This window comes from Scyliorhinus torazame, chromosome 16, assembly GCF_047496885.1.
Source record: "Scyliorhinus torazame isolate Kashiwa2021f chromosome 16, sScyTor2.1, whole genome shotgun sequence".
Taxonomy (NCBI): Eukaryota; Metazoa; Chordata; class Chondrichthyes; order Carcharhiniformes; family Scyliorhinidae; genus Scyliorhinus; species Scyliorhinus torazame.
The window spans coordinates 2,792,398-2,804,666 of NC_092722.1; the positions used below are offsets into that span (position 1 = coordinate 2,792,398).

Genomic DNA, 12,269 nt, shown 5'->3' on the forward strand with positions numbered 1-12,269 from the left:
CACTTTCAGTCCAGCCCGGTAGTTATGTCATGGTCAAAAATTGGACTAGGAAGGGGTCGGAGCCGCGATGGGACGGGCCCTTCCAAGTTCTCCTTACCACCCCCACAGCAGTTAAAGTGGAGGGGCGAAGTGCTTGGGTCCACCTACATCACTGTAAATTGAGTCCATCTCCACTACCGTAAAAGGTCGGATACTAACCTGCCTCCCTTCTCCAGTGCTATTTTACAGGTGTGGAGCATGATGGAGTGGCTACGCATCGTCTGTCTGATATTTGGCCTCACTTCGCTTGGCGTGTTATTGGCGATGGATATGGAAAAGGGGAATATTATGTATCTGTGTAGCCCCAACCAATCTACAAGGATACATCACCTATGCAAAGGTGATGTTCTTCGCTGCCCCCATATACGAGGACATGGTATCGACTCATGGAAGGTCATCAAAGTTAAGGAGAATGCAGGAGTCATGAAGCAGCTGCACCGGTCCCGGCGATGGGAAGGGAACATTATATGGACATTGCCTTGTTTTTGGAATACATGTAAATTTGATTTTGGATGTGTTAAAAGTGGTACAATAAAGGTAAAATCAGGCTGTCAGAAGAGTGTAGGAAGAGACCATGAGAAAGAGAAAGGGACTAGAGAGAGGACGGGGCGTGTGAGAAGGGAAGTACAGCTAGAACGTAGATTACCGGGAGATACACTTAAGTTAGTTAAAGGCCAAACTGAGGAAAACCCGGGTAGTAAACCTTGGGAGCCCTCGGGGCAATAACCAAGGAGTTGTCTCAGCTACGGTTGTTTGCAATGCAGAACCGGTATGCTCTTGACTATCTTCTGGCCCGTGAGGGTGGGGTATGCGCCATAGTACAGGGCAAGTATATCATGGGTGTTCAGGACTTGACCGCTAACATTACTAAATTTATGGATCGCATACGGGATCACTTGGACGGGATGCAGGATCCTGACTCTTGGGGTAACTGGGGATTTGGAGGATGGAAGGACTGGTTGATAAATATGGCCATGTATCTAGTGGTAGCTATCGGCTGCATCTTTGTGGGCCTGGCCATCCTTAAATGTGTGATGGGTAGAATGCGGGGTGCACTAGATCAGATCACCGCCCCAATCACCGGAAAAAAAATTTAACTGTTAAAATCCATGAGGGTGAGGCAGATGAAGGGGGGCTAAGACAGGAATTGGAAATGCAGCGACAGATCTTTTTAGATGAGGAACCGTAGCTATGGATTGGATATTTCGGTTATCATGGAATGATAAAAGGAGGGAATGACGAATGTGATATAAAATAGTTACTTTAGAGTTACTAGTTAATGTAATGTAGAAATAAGCCACTTTGATTCTGGCAGTTAGGGACAAAGGGGTTTGAGACCGCATGGAAAAAGCAGGAAGAGGTGTGTCTATGAGAGTGATGCTGCATTGATAGGGGCCAGAGAAAGGGATTGGAAGTGAGCCAATCAGAATAGATCGAACAGGTCAGGAGGGACATAGGCTGACCTATGTCCGTCGATTATGTGAAACTTGATACCATTTGAATTGATTTTGCAGAGATCCCTTTGTCTTTTAGTTCAGTCGTTTTCTGGGGTGTAAGAGGCTGGATGTCTCTTACGTTTCTGTAAGATGATTCAAGCTTGCAAGCTAAATAAATAACTTCTTTTTACGTGCGAATCCATCTCAACTTTTATTGAGGCCAGACTGACAGAGAAAGAAATTTGGGGATCAACATGGGTGGGTGGGTGGGTGTGTGGATAGGTGGGTGGGTGGGTGGATGGGTGGGTGTGTGGGTGGGAGTATGGATGGGTGGGTGGGTGAGTGGATGGGTGTGTGGATAGGTGTGTGGGTGTGTGGATGGGTGGGTGTGTGGGTGGGTGGGTGTGTGGATGGGTGTGTGGATGGGTGTGTGGATGGGTGTGTGGGTGTGTGGATGGGTGGGTGTGTGGGTGGGTGGGTGGGTGGGTGTGCGGATGGGTGTGTGGATGGGTGTGTGGATGGATGGGGGGGTGGAAATGTGGGTGTGTGGATGGGTGGGTGGGTGTGTGGATGGGTGGGTGGGTGGGTGTGTGGATGGATGTGTGGGTGGGTGGGTGTATGGATGGGTGGGTGGAAATGTGAGTGTGTGGATGGGTGTGTGGGTGGGTGGGTGTGTGGGTGTGTGGATGGGTGGGCGTGTGGGTGGGTGTATGGATGGGAGGGTGTGTGGGTGTGTGGCTGGGTGGGTGGATGGATGGGTGGGTGGGTGGGTGTGTGGTTGAGTGGGTGTGTGGGTGGGTGTGTGGATGGGTGGGTGGGTGTGTGGGCGTGTGGGTGCGTGGATGGATGGGTGGGTGGGTTGGTGGTTGGGTGGGTGGGAGAGTTGGTGGTGGGTGGGTGGGTGTGTGGGTGTGTGGGTGGGTGTGTGGGTGTGTGGGTGCGTGGATGGGTGGGTGGGTGGATGGATGGGTGGGTGGGTGGTTGAGTGGGTGTGTGGGTGGGTATGTGGGTGTGTGGGTGGGTGTGTGGGTGTGTGGGTGCATGGATGGGTGGGTGGGTGGATGGATGGGTGGATGTGGGTGGGTGAGTAGTGGGTGGGTGGGTGGGTGCGAGAGTGGGTGGATAGGTGGGTGGGAGAGTGGGTGGGTGGGTGGGTGTGGGTGGGAGAGTGGGTGGGTGGGTGGGTGGGAGAGTGGGTGGGTGGTTGGGTGGGAGAGTGGGTGGGTGAGTGGGTGGGTGGGAGAGTGGGGGGGTGGATGTGGGTGGGAGAGTGTGTGGGTGGGTGAGTGCGTGGATGTGGGTGGGTGGGTGGGTGAGTGGGTGGGTGCGAGAGTGTGTGGGTGGGTGAGTGCGTGGATGTGGGTGGGTGGGTGAGTGGGTGGGTGGGTGGGTGGGTGGGTGGGAGAGTGGGTGGGTGAGTGGGTGGGTGCGAGAGTGGGTGGGTGGGTGAGTGCGGGAATGTGGGTGGGTGCGTGGGTGGGTGAGTGGGTGGGTGTGTGGGTGGGTGGGTGTGTGGATGGGTGTGTGGATGGGTGTGTGGATGGGTGTGTGGGTGTGTGGATGGGTGGGTGTGTGGGTGGGTGGGTGGGTGGGTGTGCGGATGGGTGTGTGGATGGGTGTGTGGATGGATGGGGGGGTGGAAATGTGGGTGTGTGGATGGGTGGGTGGGTGTGTGGATGGGTGGGTGGGTGGGTGTGTGGATGGATGTGTGGGTGGGTGGGTGTATGGATGGGTGGGTGGAAATGTGAGTGTGTGGATGGGTGTGTGGGTGGGTGGGTGTGTGGGTGTGTGGATGGGTGGGCGTGTGGGTGGGTGTATGGATGGGAGGGTGTGTGGGTGTGTGGCTGGGTGGGTGGATGGATGGGTGGGTGGGTGGGTGTGTGGTTGAGTGGGTGTGTGGGTGGGTGTGTGGATGGGTGGGTGGGTGTGTGGGTGTGTGGGCGTGTGGGTGCGTGGATGGATGGGTGGGTGGGTTGGTGGTTGGGTGGGTGGGAGAGTTGGTGGTGGGTGGGTGGGTGTGTGGGTGTGTGGGTGGGTGTGTGGGTGTGTGGGTGCGTGGATGGGTGGGTGGGTGGATGGATGGGTGGGTGGGTGGTTGAGTGGGTGTGTGGGTGGGTATGTGGGTGTGTGGGTGGGTGTGTGGGTGTGTGGGTGCATGGATGGGTGGGTGGGTGGATGGATGGGTGGATGTGGGTGGGTGAGTAGTGGGTGGGTGGGTGGGTGCGAGAGTGGGTGGATAGGTGGGTGGGAGAGTGGGTGGGTGGGTGGGTGTGGGTGGGAGAGTGGGTGGGTGGGTGGGTGGGAGAGTGGGTGGGTGGTTGGGTGGGAGAGTGGGTGGGTGAGTGGGTGGGTGGGAGAGTGGGGGGGTGGATGTGGGTGGGAGAGTGTGTGGGTGGGTGAGTGCGTGGATGTGGGTGGGTGGGTGAGTGGGTGGGTGCGAGAGTGTGTGGGTGGGTGAGTGCGTGGATGTGAGTGGGTGGGTGAGTGGGTGGGTGGGTGGGTGGGTGGGTGGGAGAGTGGGTGGGTGAGTGGGTGGGTGCGAGAGTGGGTGGGTGGGTGAGTGCGGGAATGTGGGTGGGTGCGTGGGTGGGTGAGTGGGTGGGTGGGTGGGTGGGGGAGTGGGTGGGTGGGTGGTGCGAGAGTGGGTGGGTGCGTGGATGTGGGTGGGTGGGTGGGTGGGTGTGTGGGTGGGTGAGTGGGTGAGTGGGTGCGAGAGTGGGTGGGTGAGTGGGTGGGTGGGTGGGAGAGTGGATGGGTGGGTGGGTGCGGGTGGGTGAGTGGGTGGGTGGGTGGGTGGGTGGGAGAGTGGGTGGGTGGGTGGGAGAGTGGGTGGGTGGGTGGATGTGGGTGGGTGAGTGGGTGGGTGGGTGAGTGGGTGGGTGGGTGGGTGGGAGAGTGGGTGGGTGGGTGGGTGAGTGGATGGGTGGGTGGGTGGGTGTGTGGATGGGTGGGTGGATGGGTGTGTGGGTGTGTGGATGGGTGGGTGGGTGGGTGGGTGTGTGGATGGGTGTGTGAATGGGTGTGTGGGTGCGTGGGTGGGTGGGTGTATGGATGGGTGTGTGGATGGGTGTGTGGGTGGGTGGGTGGGTGTATGGATGGGTGGGTGGATGGGTGTGTGGGTGTGTGGATGGGTGGGTGGGTGGGTGGGTGTGTGGATGGGTGTGTGAATGGGTGTGTGGGTGGGTGGGTGGGTGGGTGTGTGGATGGGTGGGTGGGTGGGTGGATGGGTGGGTGTGTGGGTGGGAGTATGGATGGGTGGGTGGGTGAGTGGATGGGTGTGTGGATGGATGGGGGGGTGGAAATGTGGGTGTGTGGGTGGGTGGGTGGGTGTGCGGATGGGTGTGTGGATGGGTGTGTGGATGGGTGTGTGGATGGATGGGGGGGTGGAAATGTGGGTGTGTGGATGGGTGGGTGGGTGTGTGGATGGGTGGGTGGGTGGGTGTGTGGATGGATGTGTGGGTGGGTGGGTGTATGGATGGGTGGGTGGAAATGTGAGTGTGTGGATGGGTGTGTGGGTGGGTGGGTGTGTGGGTGTGTGGATGGGTGGGCGTGTGGGTGGGTGTATGGATGTGCGGGTGTGTGGGTGGGTGGGTGTGTGGGTGGGTGTATGGATGGGTGGGTGTGTGGGTGTGTGGCTGGGTGGGTGGATGGATGGGTGGGTGGGTGGGTGTGTGGTTGAGTGGGTGTGTGGGTGGATGTGTGGATGGGTGGGTGGGTGTGTGGGTGTGTGGGCGTGTGGGTGGTGGGGTGGGTGGGTGGGTGGGTGTGTGGGTGTGTGGGTGCGTGGATGGGTGGGTGGGTGGATGGATGGGTGGGTGGGTGGTTGAGTGGGTTTGTGGGTGGGTATGTGGGTGTGTGGGTGGGTGTGTGGGTGTGTGGGTGCGTGGATGGGTGGATGGATGGGTGGATGTGGGTGGGTGGGTGGGTGCGAGAGTGGGTGGATAGGTGGGTGGGAGAGTGGGTGGGTGGATGTGGGTGGGAGAGTGGGTGGGTGGGTGAGTGCGAGAGTGGGTGGGTGGGTGAGTGCGTGGATGTGGGTGGGTGAGTGGGTGGGTGGGTGGGTGGGTGGGTGAGTGGGTGGGTGGGTGGGTGGGAGAGTGGGTGGATGGGTGGTGCGAGAGTGGGTGGGTGGGTGGGTGCGTGGATGTGGGTGGGTGAGTGGGTGGGTGGGTGGGTGCGAGAGTGGGTGGGTGGGTGGGAGAGTGGGTGGGTGGGTGGGTGGGTGGGTGGGTGTGTGGGTGGGTGGGTGGGAGAGTGGGTGGGTGAGTGGGTGGGTGGGTGGGAGAGTGGGTGGGTGGGTGGGAGAGTGGGTGGGTGAGTGGGTGAGTGGGTGGGTGGGTGGGAGAGTGGGTGGGTGGGTGGATGTGGGTGGGTGAGTGGGTGGGTGGGTGGGTGGGAGAGTGGGTGGGTGGGAGAGTGGGTGGGTGGGTGGGTGGGTGGGTGGGAGAGTGGGTGGGTGGGAGAGTGGGTGGGTGGGTGGGTGGGTGGGTGGGAGAGTGGGTGGGTGGGAGAGTGGGTGGGTGGGTGAGTGGGTGGGTGGGTGGGTGGGTGGGAGAGTGGGTGGGTGGGTGGATGTGGGTGGGTGAGTGGGTGGGTGGGTGGGTGGGTGGGAGAGTGGGTGGGTGGGTGATGTCTTCTACCAGAGGCAGAACCAGATTTTTGTACATTTTTACTCGCAGTCGTGCTGTGCTCGCTACGTGATGGATTTGTGGTGGTGCAATGTTGCTAACACAGGAAGCCAATTTGTGTTGTTGACTGGATTATTCCTGAAATGCTCCTCATGATCTCATTCAGCTGGACGTTAGCAGTTTGTAGTTTGCAGAAGCACAGGACTCCGCTACTGGGTAGCAGGAAGCCAGAAGTTCTAGTGTCGGCTCCCCAAGAAATTCCTGCTCGACTGCTGATCAGATTGTTGCGAGTCATCAGTTTAGCTGTGACTTTCTGGGGGTGTGGTTGATGTCAGCATGAGGTCCAAAACATCACCATGATAGGGAGATGTAGGGTGATTGTTGATGCCGTTTAGGTAGAGGTCTCGTTCTTGGTCACCTTTTGCAACATGATAGTTTAGAATAGAATAGAATAGAATCGCTACAGTGCAGGAGGATCCATTCGGCCCATCTGCTCCGACCCTCTGAAAGAGCACCTTACCTAGGTCGACAACTCCACCCTATCCCCATAACCCAGTAACACCATCTGACCTTTTTGGACACTAAGGGCAATTTAGCATGGCCAATCCACCTGACCCGCACACCTTTGGACTGTAGGAGGAAACCGGAGCACCCGGAGGAAACTCACAGCTTCTAGTTTCTCCTGTGCAGTGCCTGTCATTCCGTGATCTGTCCTCCACCCTGCCTTGCACCTACCAGCCCTACCCACCACACAGCCTGCTCTTGCTCTGCCCACTAGCTGTTGGTCTATGTGAAATGAGCGAGTTCTGCTTCTTGTCTTTCTTAAGAATTCTCCATCCCAGAGTGTTGTGGATGCTCCATTGTTGAATACATTTACATTGCGATTGAACTAAATGGGAACAAAGTCCCTTAACGAGTGCGTTTAGCCGCGTGTGGACAGTGCCAACCTGGTATCCTGACAGCTCGCCTGCCAGCTGGCAGTGCCAACGGGATACCTTGGCAGCGTGAGACTGGCACCCAGGTGACATTGCCAGGGTGCCAGCCTGGCAGTGCCAGGGTGCCTTGGTGGCATCAGCAGTGCCAGGGTACCATCCTGCCCAAGCAGCTGGAGGCCTTTGATCCCCTGAGAGACTCCCATGAAGCTGTTCCGCCTGGTCCCGTTTGTAGAGACCAGCCCTGAACGGCGCTCGCCTGCGGTCTCCGAGGCGAAGGGGATCAATTCCTCGGGTGCCTCAGGAATCTGCATATTACAGTGAGACTAACTGCCTCGCTCTAGTATGCTGATTTGTCAAAAGGTGATCCCGCCCACAATGGGTGGGATTTGCATCGCAATTTACGTCTGCCGTTAGATCTCGCGAAGTGTTGCGAGCCGGGTAGATCCTGGGAGTGGGGGGTCTCCTGGCTCCTATCAGCCATGTTGCCCTATGGCGAACTCCCTCCCTAACAGCACAGTGGGTGTACCTACGCCTCAAAGACTGCAGCGGTTCAAGAAGGCAACTTACCACGACCTTCTGAAGGGCAACTAGGGTTGGGCAACAAATGCGGCCTAACCAGCGACGTCCACATCCTGTGAATTACATTTGTAAAAAAATGTCTATCTGTTCCTGTTGGGGTTTCTGGTTGCCGTAACCATGGCAGAGTTTGTATCGCACCATAGTGATTCTTCAGCAGTATCTTAGGGATGCTACAGTTGAGACAAATTCACGCTGGGTATAGGGGGTAGAAACAGATGAAAATTATTAAAACTTTGTTCCCAGCCACTAGATTCCTTGGCAGTATTTTATAACACCCTAAACTGGACAATGGACTTTGTTTAGGATATAATTAAAACCTGGAACTAGAGTAGAGTTTGCGGAAGACAAATTTATTATATTTCATCACCATCAACCAAACCAGTGCATTGTTCATGTCAAAAGGCATAACCGTGTCCTTCAACTAACTGGAGGGGCAAACTAACCTGTTATTAATACAAGGGGCTGTTATTAATGTTTTCTACTGATTCTGTAAGTTCACTATTAAACATGATGTGCATGCAGTTAATGATACTTAGCCATAGTTAGTCATTTTCCATTTCACCTCTTGACAAGGATAGGAAACTCTTACAGAAAGCTATTCCGTCATTTACTGAAACTCCAGGCTGTGTGTAAGTGCATTACTAACCTCTGCTAGTCAAGTTACAGCACATGACCAGTCTCTGGAACATTGCAGTCCAGAATGCTCAAATGGCTCTGGCGTCAGATGGAGCGTTTGCCTTTACACCCGTCATGTTCACATGCCTGTGCTTCACTTGGGTTTGTCCATTTCCAGAGACGTGGTGTCGAATTGCTGCTGTCTCACTATCAACATATCAAGGGATGAAACTGACAAAACACTGGATCAGCTATCTCCTCAAATATTGTGGGTTGCAAAATATAACATTTAAATTCTTCCATTTTCAAATTTCTGAATTTGAACAGCTTTTAATTTTTAAACCAGAGTTTCTGTTGATGTACCTACCAAGGCTACAATTAGAATGTATTAAATATCATTGTCCGCTTAATGCATTCCAACTCTATAAATATATCGATAGGAGCTGTAGAGGTCACTGGGTTCTTTGTATTTATTTACCGCAACATTTTTCAATTTTTGCAGTTACAACACGGAAAGAGACTTTTTGCACCAAAACAGTGAGACTTCGGGAGAGAGAGAGGTAAAGATAGTGGTGTTTTCTTATTGTATTTCTTTAATGAACTGATTTAAACTGGCAGCCTCCGTACCAGCCTCCCCGAACAGGTGCCGGAATGTGGCGACTAGGGGCTTTTCACAGTAACTTCATTTGAAGCCTACTTGTGACAATAAGCGATTTTCATTCATTTTTCATTCATTCATTTTCAAAGAGCCAACCTCATGGCAGAGGTCAGATGACAACACCAAGCCAGGCAGGGCATCAAATACTGTTGCATTTCAAAACCCAAACATGCCCTTTCACAATGAACAAAAGATTCAAACATCCCCCTTTTCCTGTTGAACAGAAGGTGCATTTGCAGGGCCGTGTGTAACTGCAAATTACCCAAGTTACCCACCGTACACCACTATTCTCATCCATTAACAACAGGTTGACCTGCCAGTCAGCCTTTGTGCTTGCCTTGTCTACATGTCTTTGAATCACGCAGGCGGTACCTGTGCACGTTGTCATTGGCTGTTTGTCTGGGTCATGTTCCTTGTCCAGAGAGTGTCGTTTCCATAGCACTTATTGCCGTGGTAACTGTTGTTGGTCTGTTTCCATTGCTGGAGACAAGTGAATCTCTGGGAGTGATGGTGATTTGGTGATCAGTGTAGCTGGTGAGATCCCACCTTCCTGACCGGTCGCCTGTAGTGAAGGAACAGCTTGTTGGTATATGTCTAGTTGCGCTGGCATATTTGCTCATTCACTTCCACCGCGTACAATTAAAGTGACAATTTCTCTGCGAATGTCCCAAGCTTCCATGTGGGCTGACTCCTGTTGAGAGTTTTGAAGTTTTGTACCCTGACTGACTTTCCAACTATCAACTCAGATAATGGTTTGGCTTTCTGCTACTTCACCTTGATTTTTTTTACATCTCTTGCTGCTTCTGTCTTCTGTAGCTTTTTCTGCTGTTGAAAGAGCAGCTTGCGAGGAATCATTCATGTCCAGGGTAGCGAGTATCTTGGCAAGTTGCAGCAACATTCCTTCGATGGTTGGCATGGGTTAGTGAGATCTCTTCAGCACTTTATTTAGATCCATTGGGTCGAATCATACTCTCAGCTTTCCAAGTTGTTTCACTGCTCCGGGCTGCTTATCCAGTCTGGAGGAGTTATCATTTTCTTCACTACCCCCCTTCTTCCCAGCTCTCCTGTCTTGGTTCTTCGGTTTGACCTGAGGGCAGCTGGGAATCCTTTCAGCAGCTGCCTAATTGGTCTCAAATTCTGAGGCACGATCGATTTGGCGGGAGACGAAGTTGAATTAAAACTGAGGCTTTATTAGTTCCTGAAGTGTGGCCTCCCACAGCAGCTGACGGAATGGCTGCGAGCTGAAGGCCACGCATATTTACAACCCGGCTCCTGGACGGAGCTAGCATGCAGGGGCCCAGGTGAACCTGTAGTGCAGGTTCTACCGCACAACCCTTAATGTAGGGACACAGTGGTTTACCACACATTCTCAGCTACTTTGAGATGATTTTCTCCTGGCAGACATCCCAACTCTGTAAACACATCTTGCACTCCTCTAGGATCTGTTCTTCAGTCCATGGTTTTGTAAATCCGTGTCGGCAGGTTCAGGGTTACCAATCCCAGCTTCAGACTGACTTCAGTGGAGATGCGTCACTGTTGCCATGGAGGATTTTCCAGTCCAGACCGTCCTTCTCGCCATTGCATTGGGCTGTCAGACCAATTTGTTCTCTCGGCATCGGAGGGCTGAAGGGCCTGTTCCTGTGCTGTACTTTTCTTTGATCTTTGACCGTGCCATTAGAGAGAGATTCAATCTGACTTCGAGGACTTCATGTTTGGATCACCACCTCAAGCCAAATTTGCACAGGCCTGTGAAAGTTGCAGGATGCACCAGTGTCGACCGAACACTTCTTGTTCACTTGATACTCTCTTTCTGCAGTCATCATCGTAACAGACACAAACCGTTTTTCACCGATAGACCTGAGGCTGCCAACCTTTTGCATCGTACATAGTTTTTCATCTGACTCTGCTGCTGATATCTGTATCGACTTGTTTTGCTTCTTTCCAGCCAAACACGTGTGTGCAAAATGATTCAGCTTTTTGCAGTTGGAACGTCGTATTCCATACACCGGATGATCCATCTTTCCCTGTGCATGATCTCCTCCACAGTATTGCATCCTGCCCTTTGTCCACAATCGGTCTGCTCTTTTGGTCTGGAATATCTCTCAGCATGATGTACCTCCTAGTCTGTCCTGCCACACATGTGCTCTCGCTGACGTTTTGCAAGCTCCGCATTTCTACACCCGTCTGTCGCTTTCTTTAGTCTAAGTTCCTTCTCTTTCAGTGGTATTGTGGACTATTCTATCCCCAATCACTTGTTCAGTAAATTATTTTTTATGGGCCATGGGCGTCGCTGGCTAGGTCAGCATTTGTTACCCATCCCTAACTGACCTTGAGAAGGTGATGGCGAGCTGCTTTCTGGAACAGCTGCAGTCCACATGCTGTAGGCACATCAGGAAAGTGCTGCTCCTGGCATGCCCTCCTGCACTCTTCATTGAACCAGGGCTGATCCCCTGGCTGGGTGATGGGGGCGTGGGGGATATACCGGCCGACGAGGTTACAGATTGTGGTGGAGTAGAATTCTGCTGCAGCTGCTGGCTCACAGCGCCTCATGGATTCCAGTCCTGAGTTGTTAGATCTGTTCAAAGTCTATGGTCGTGCCACACACACAATGGAGGGTATCCTCATTGTGAAGATGGGACTATATCATTTAGAACTCAGCCAGCTCATTCAGCACTGGCGCTATCGAGCCTCTCTTGGTGATGGACATTGAGGTCCCCACCCAGAGTACACTCTGCACCCTTGCCACCCTCAGTGCTTCCTCCAAGTGGTGTTCAACATGGAGGAGCACTGATTCATCAGCTGAGTGGTGGACGGTACGTGGTAATCAGCAAGAGGTTTCCTTGCCCATGGTTGGCCTGAAGTTTGACCTGGGTCTTCATGGGGTCCTGAGTCGATGTTGAGGACTCCCAGGATAACTCCCTCCCAGCTGTACACCACTGTGCCGCCACCTCTGGCAATGGTGGTCTCTAGGGTGTTATCTGTAAGGTATGATTCTGTGAATATAACTATGTCAGGGTCTTGCTTGACTTGCTCACCCAATTTTGGCACAACCCCCCAGATTTTAGAAGGAGGACTTTGCAGGGTCGAATGGACTGGGTTTGCCGTTGTTTCCAGTGCCTGGGTTGCTGCCGGAAGGTCCGTCCAGTTTCATTCCTTTTTATTGACTTTGTAGCAATTTGGCTGGGCCATTTCAGAATCAACTACATTGCTGTGGGTCTGGAGTCACATGTAGGCCAGACCAGGTGAGGACAGCAGATTTCCTTCCCTAAAGGACATGAGTGAACCAGATGGATTTTCTACAATTTTACAGTTGGCAATGTTATTTATTGGATATTTAGTCCAGATACTTATTGGATTAAATTTCCACTATCTGCCATGG

At 53.5% G+C, this 12,269-nt stretch overlaps 1 long non-coding RNA gene across 1 annotated transcript in view; it reads right to left on the reverse strand.

Annotated features, from left to right (window-relative positions):
* The window catches only part of LOC140392328 (uncharacterized), a 31,209-nt gene extending 22,579 nt beyond the window's left edge, over positions 1 to 8,630 (reverse strand). The window contains exon 1 of the long non-coding RNA XR_011935287.1: positions 8,264 to 8,630. This is a non-coding gene — a long non-coding RNA (uncharacterized lncRNA). The remainder of the gene's footprint in view (positions 1 to 8,263) is intronic.
* Between the last annotated feature and the right edge of the window lie 3,639 nt (positions 8,631 to 12,269).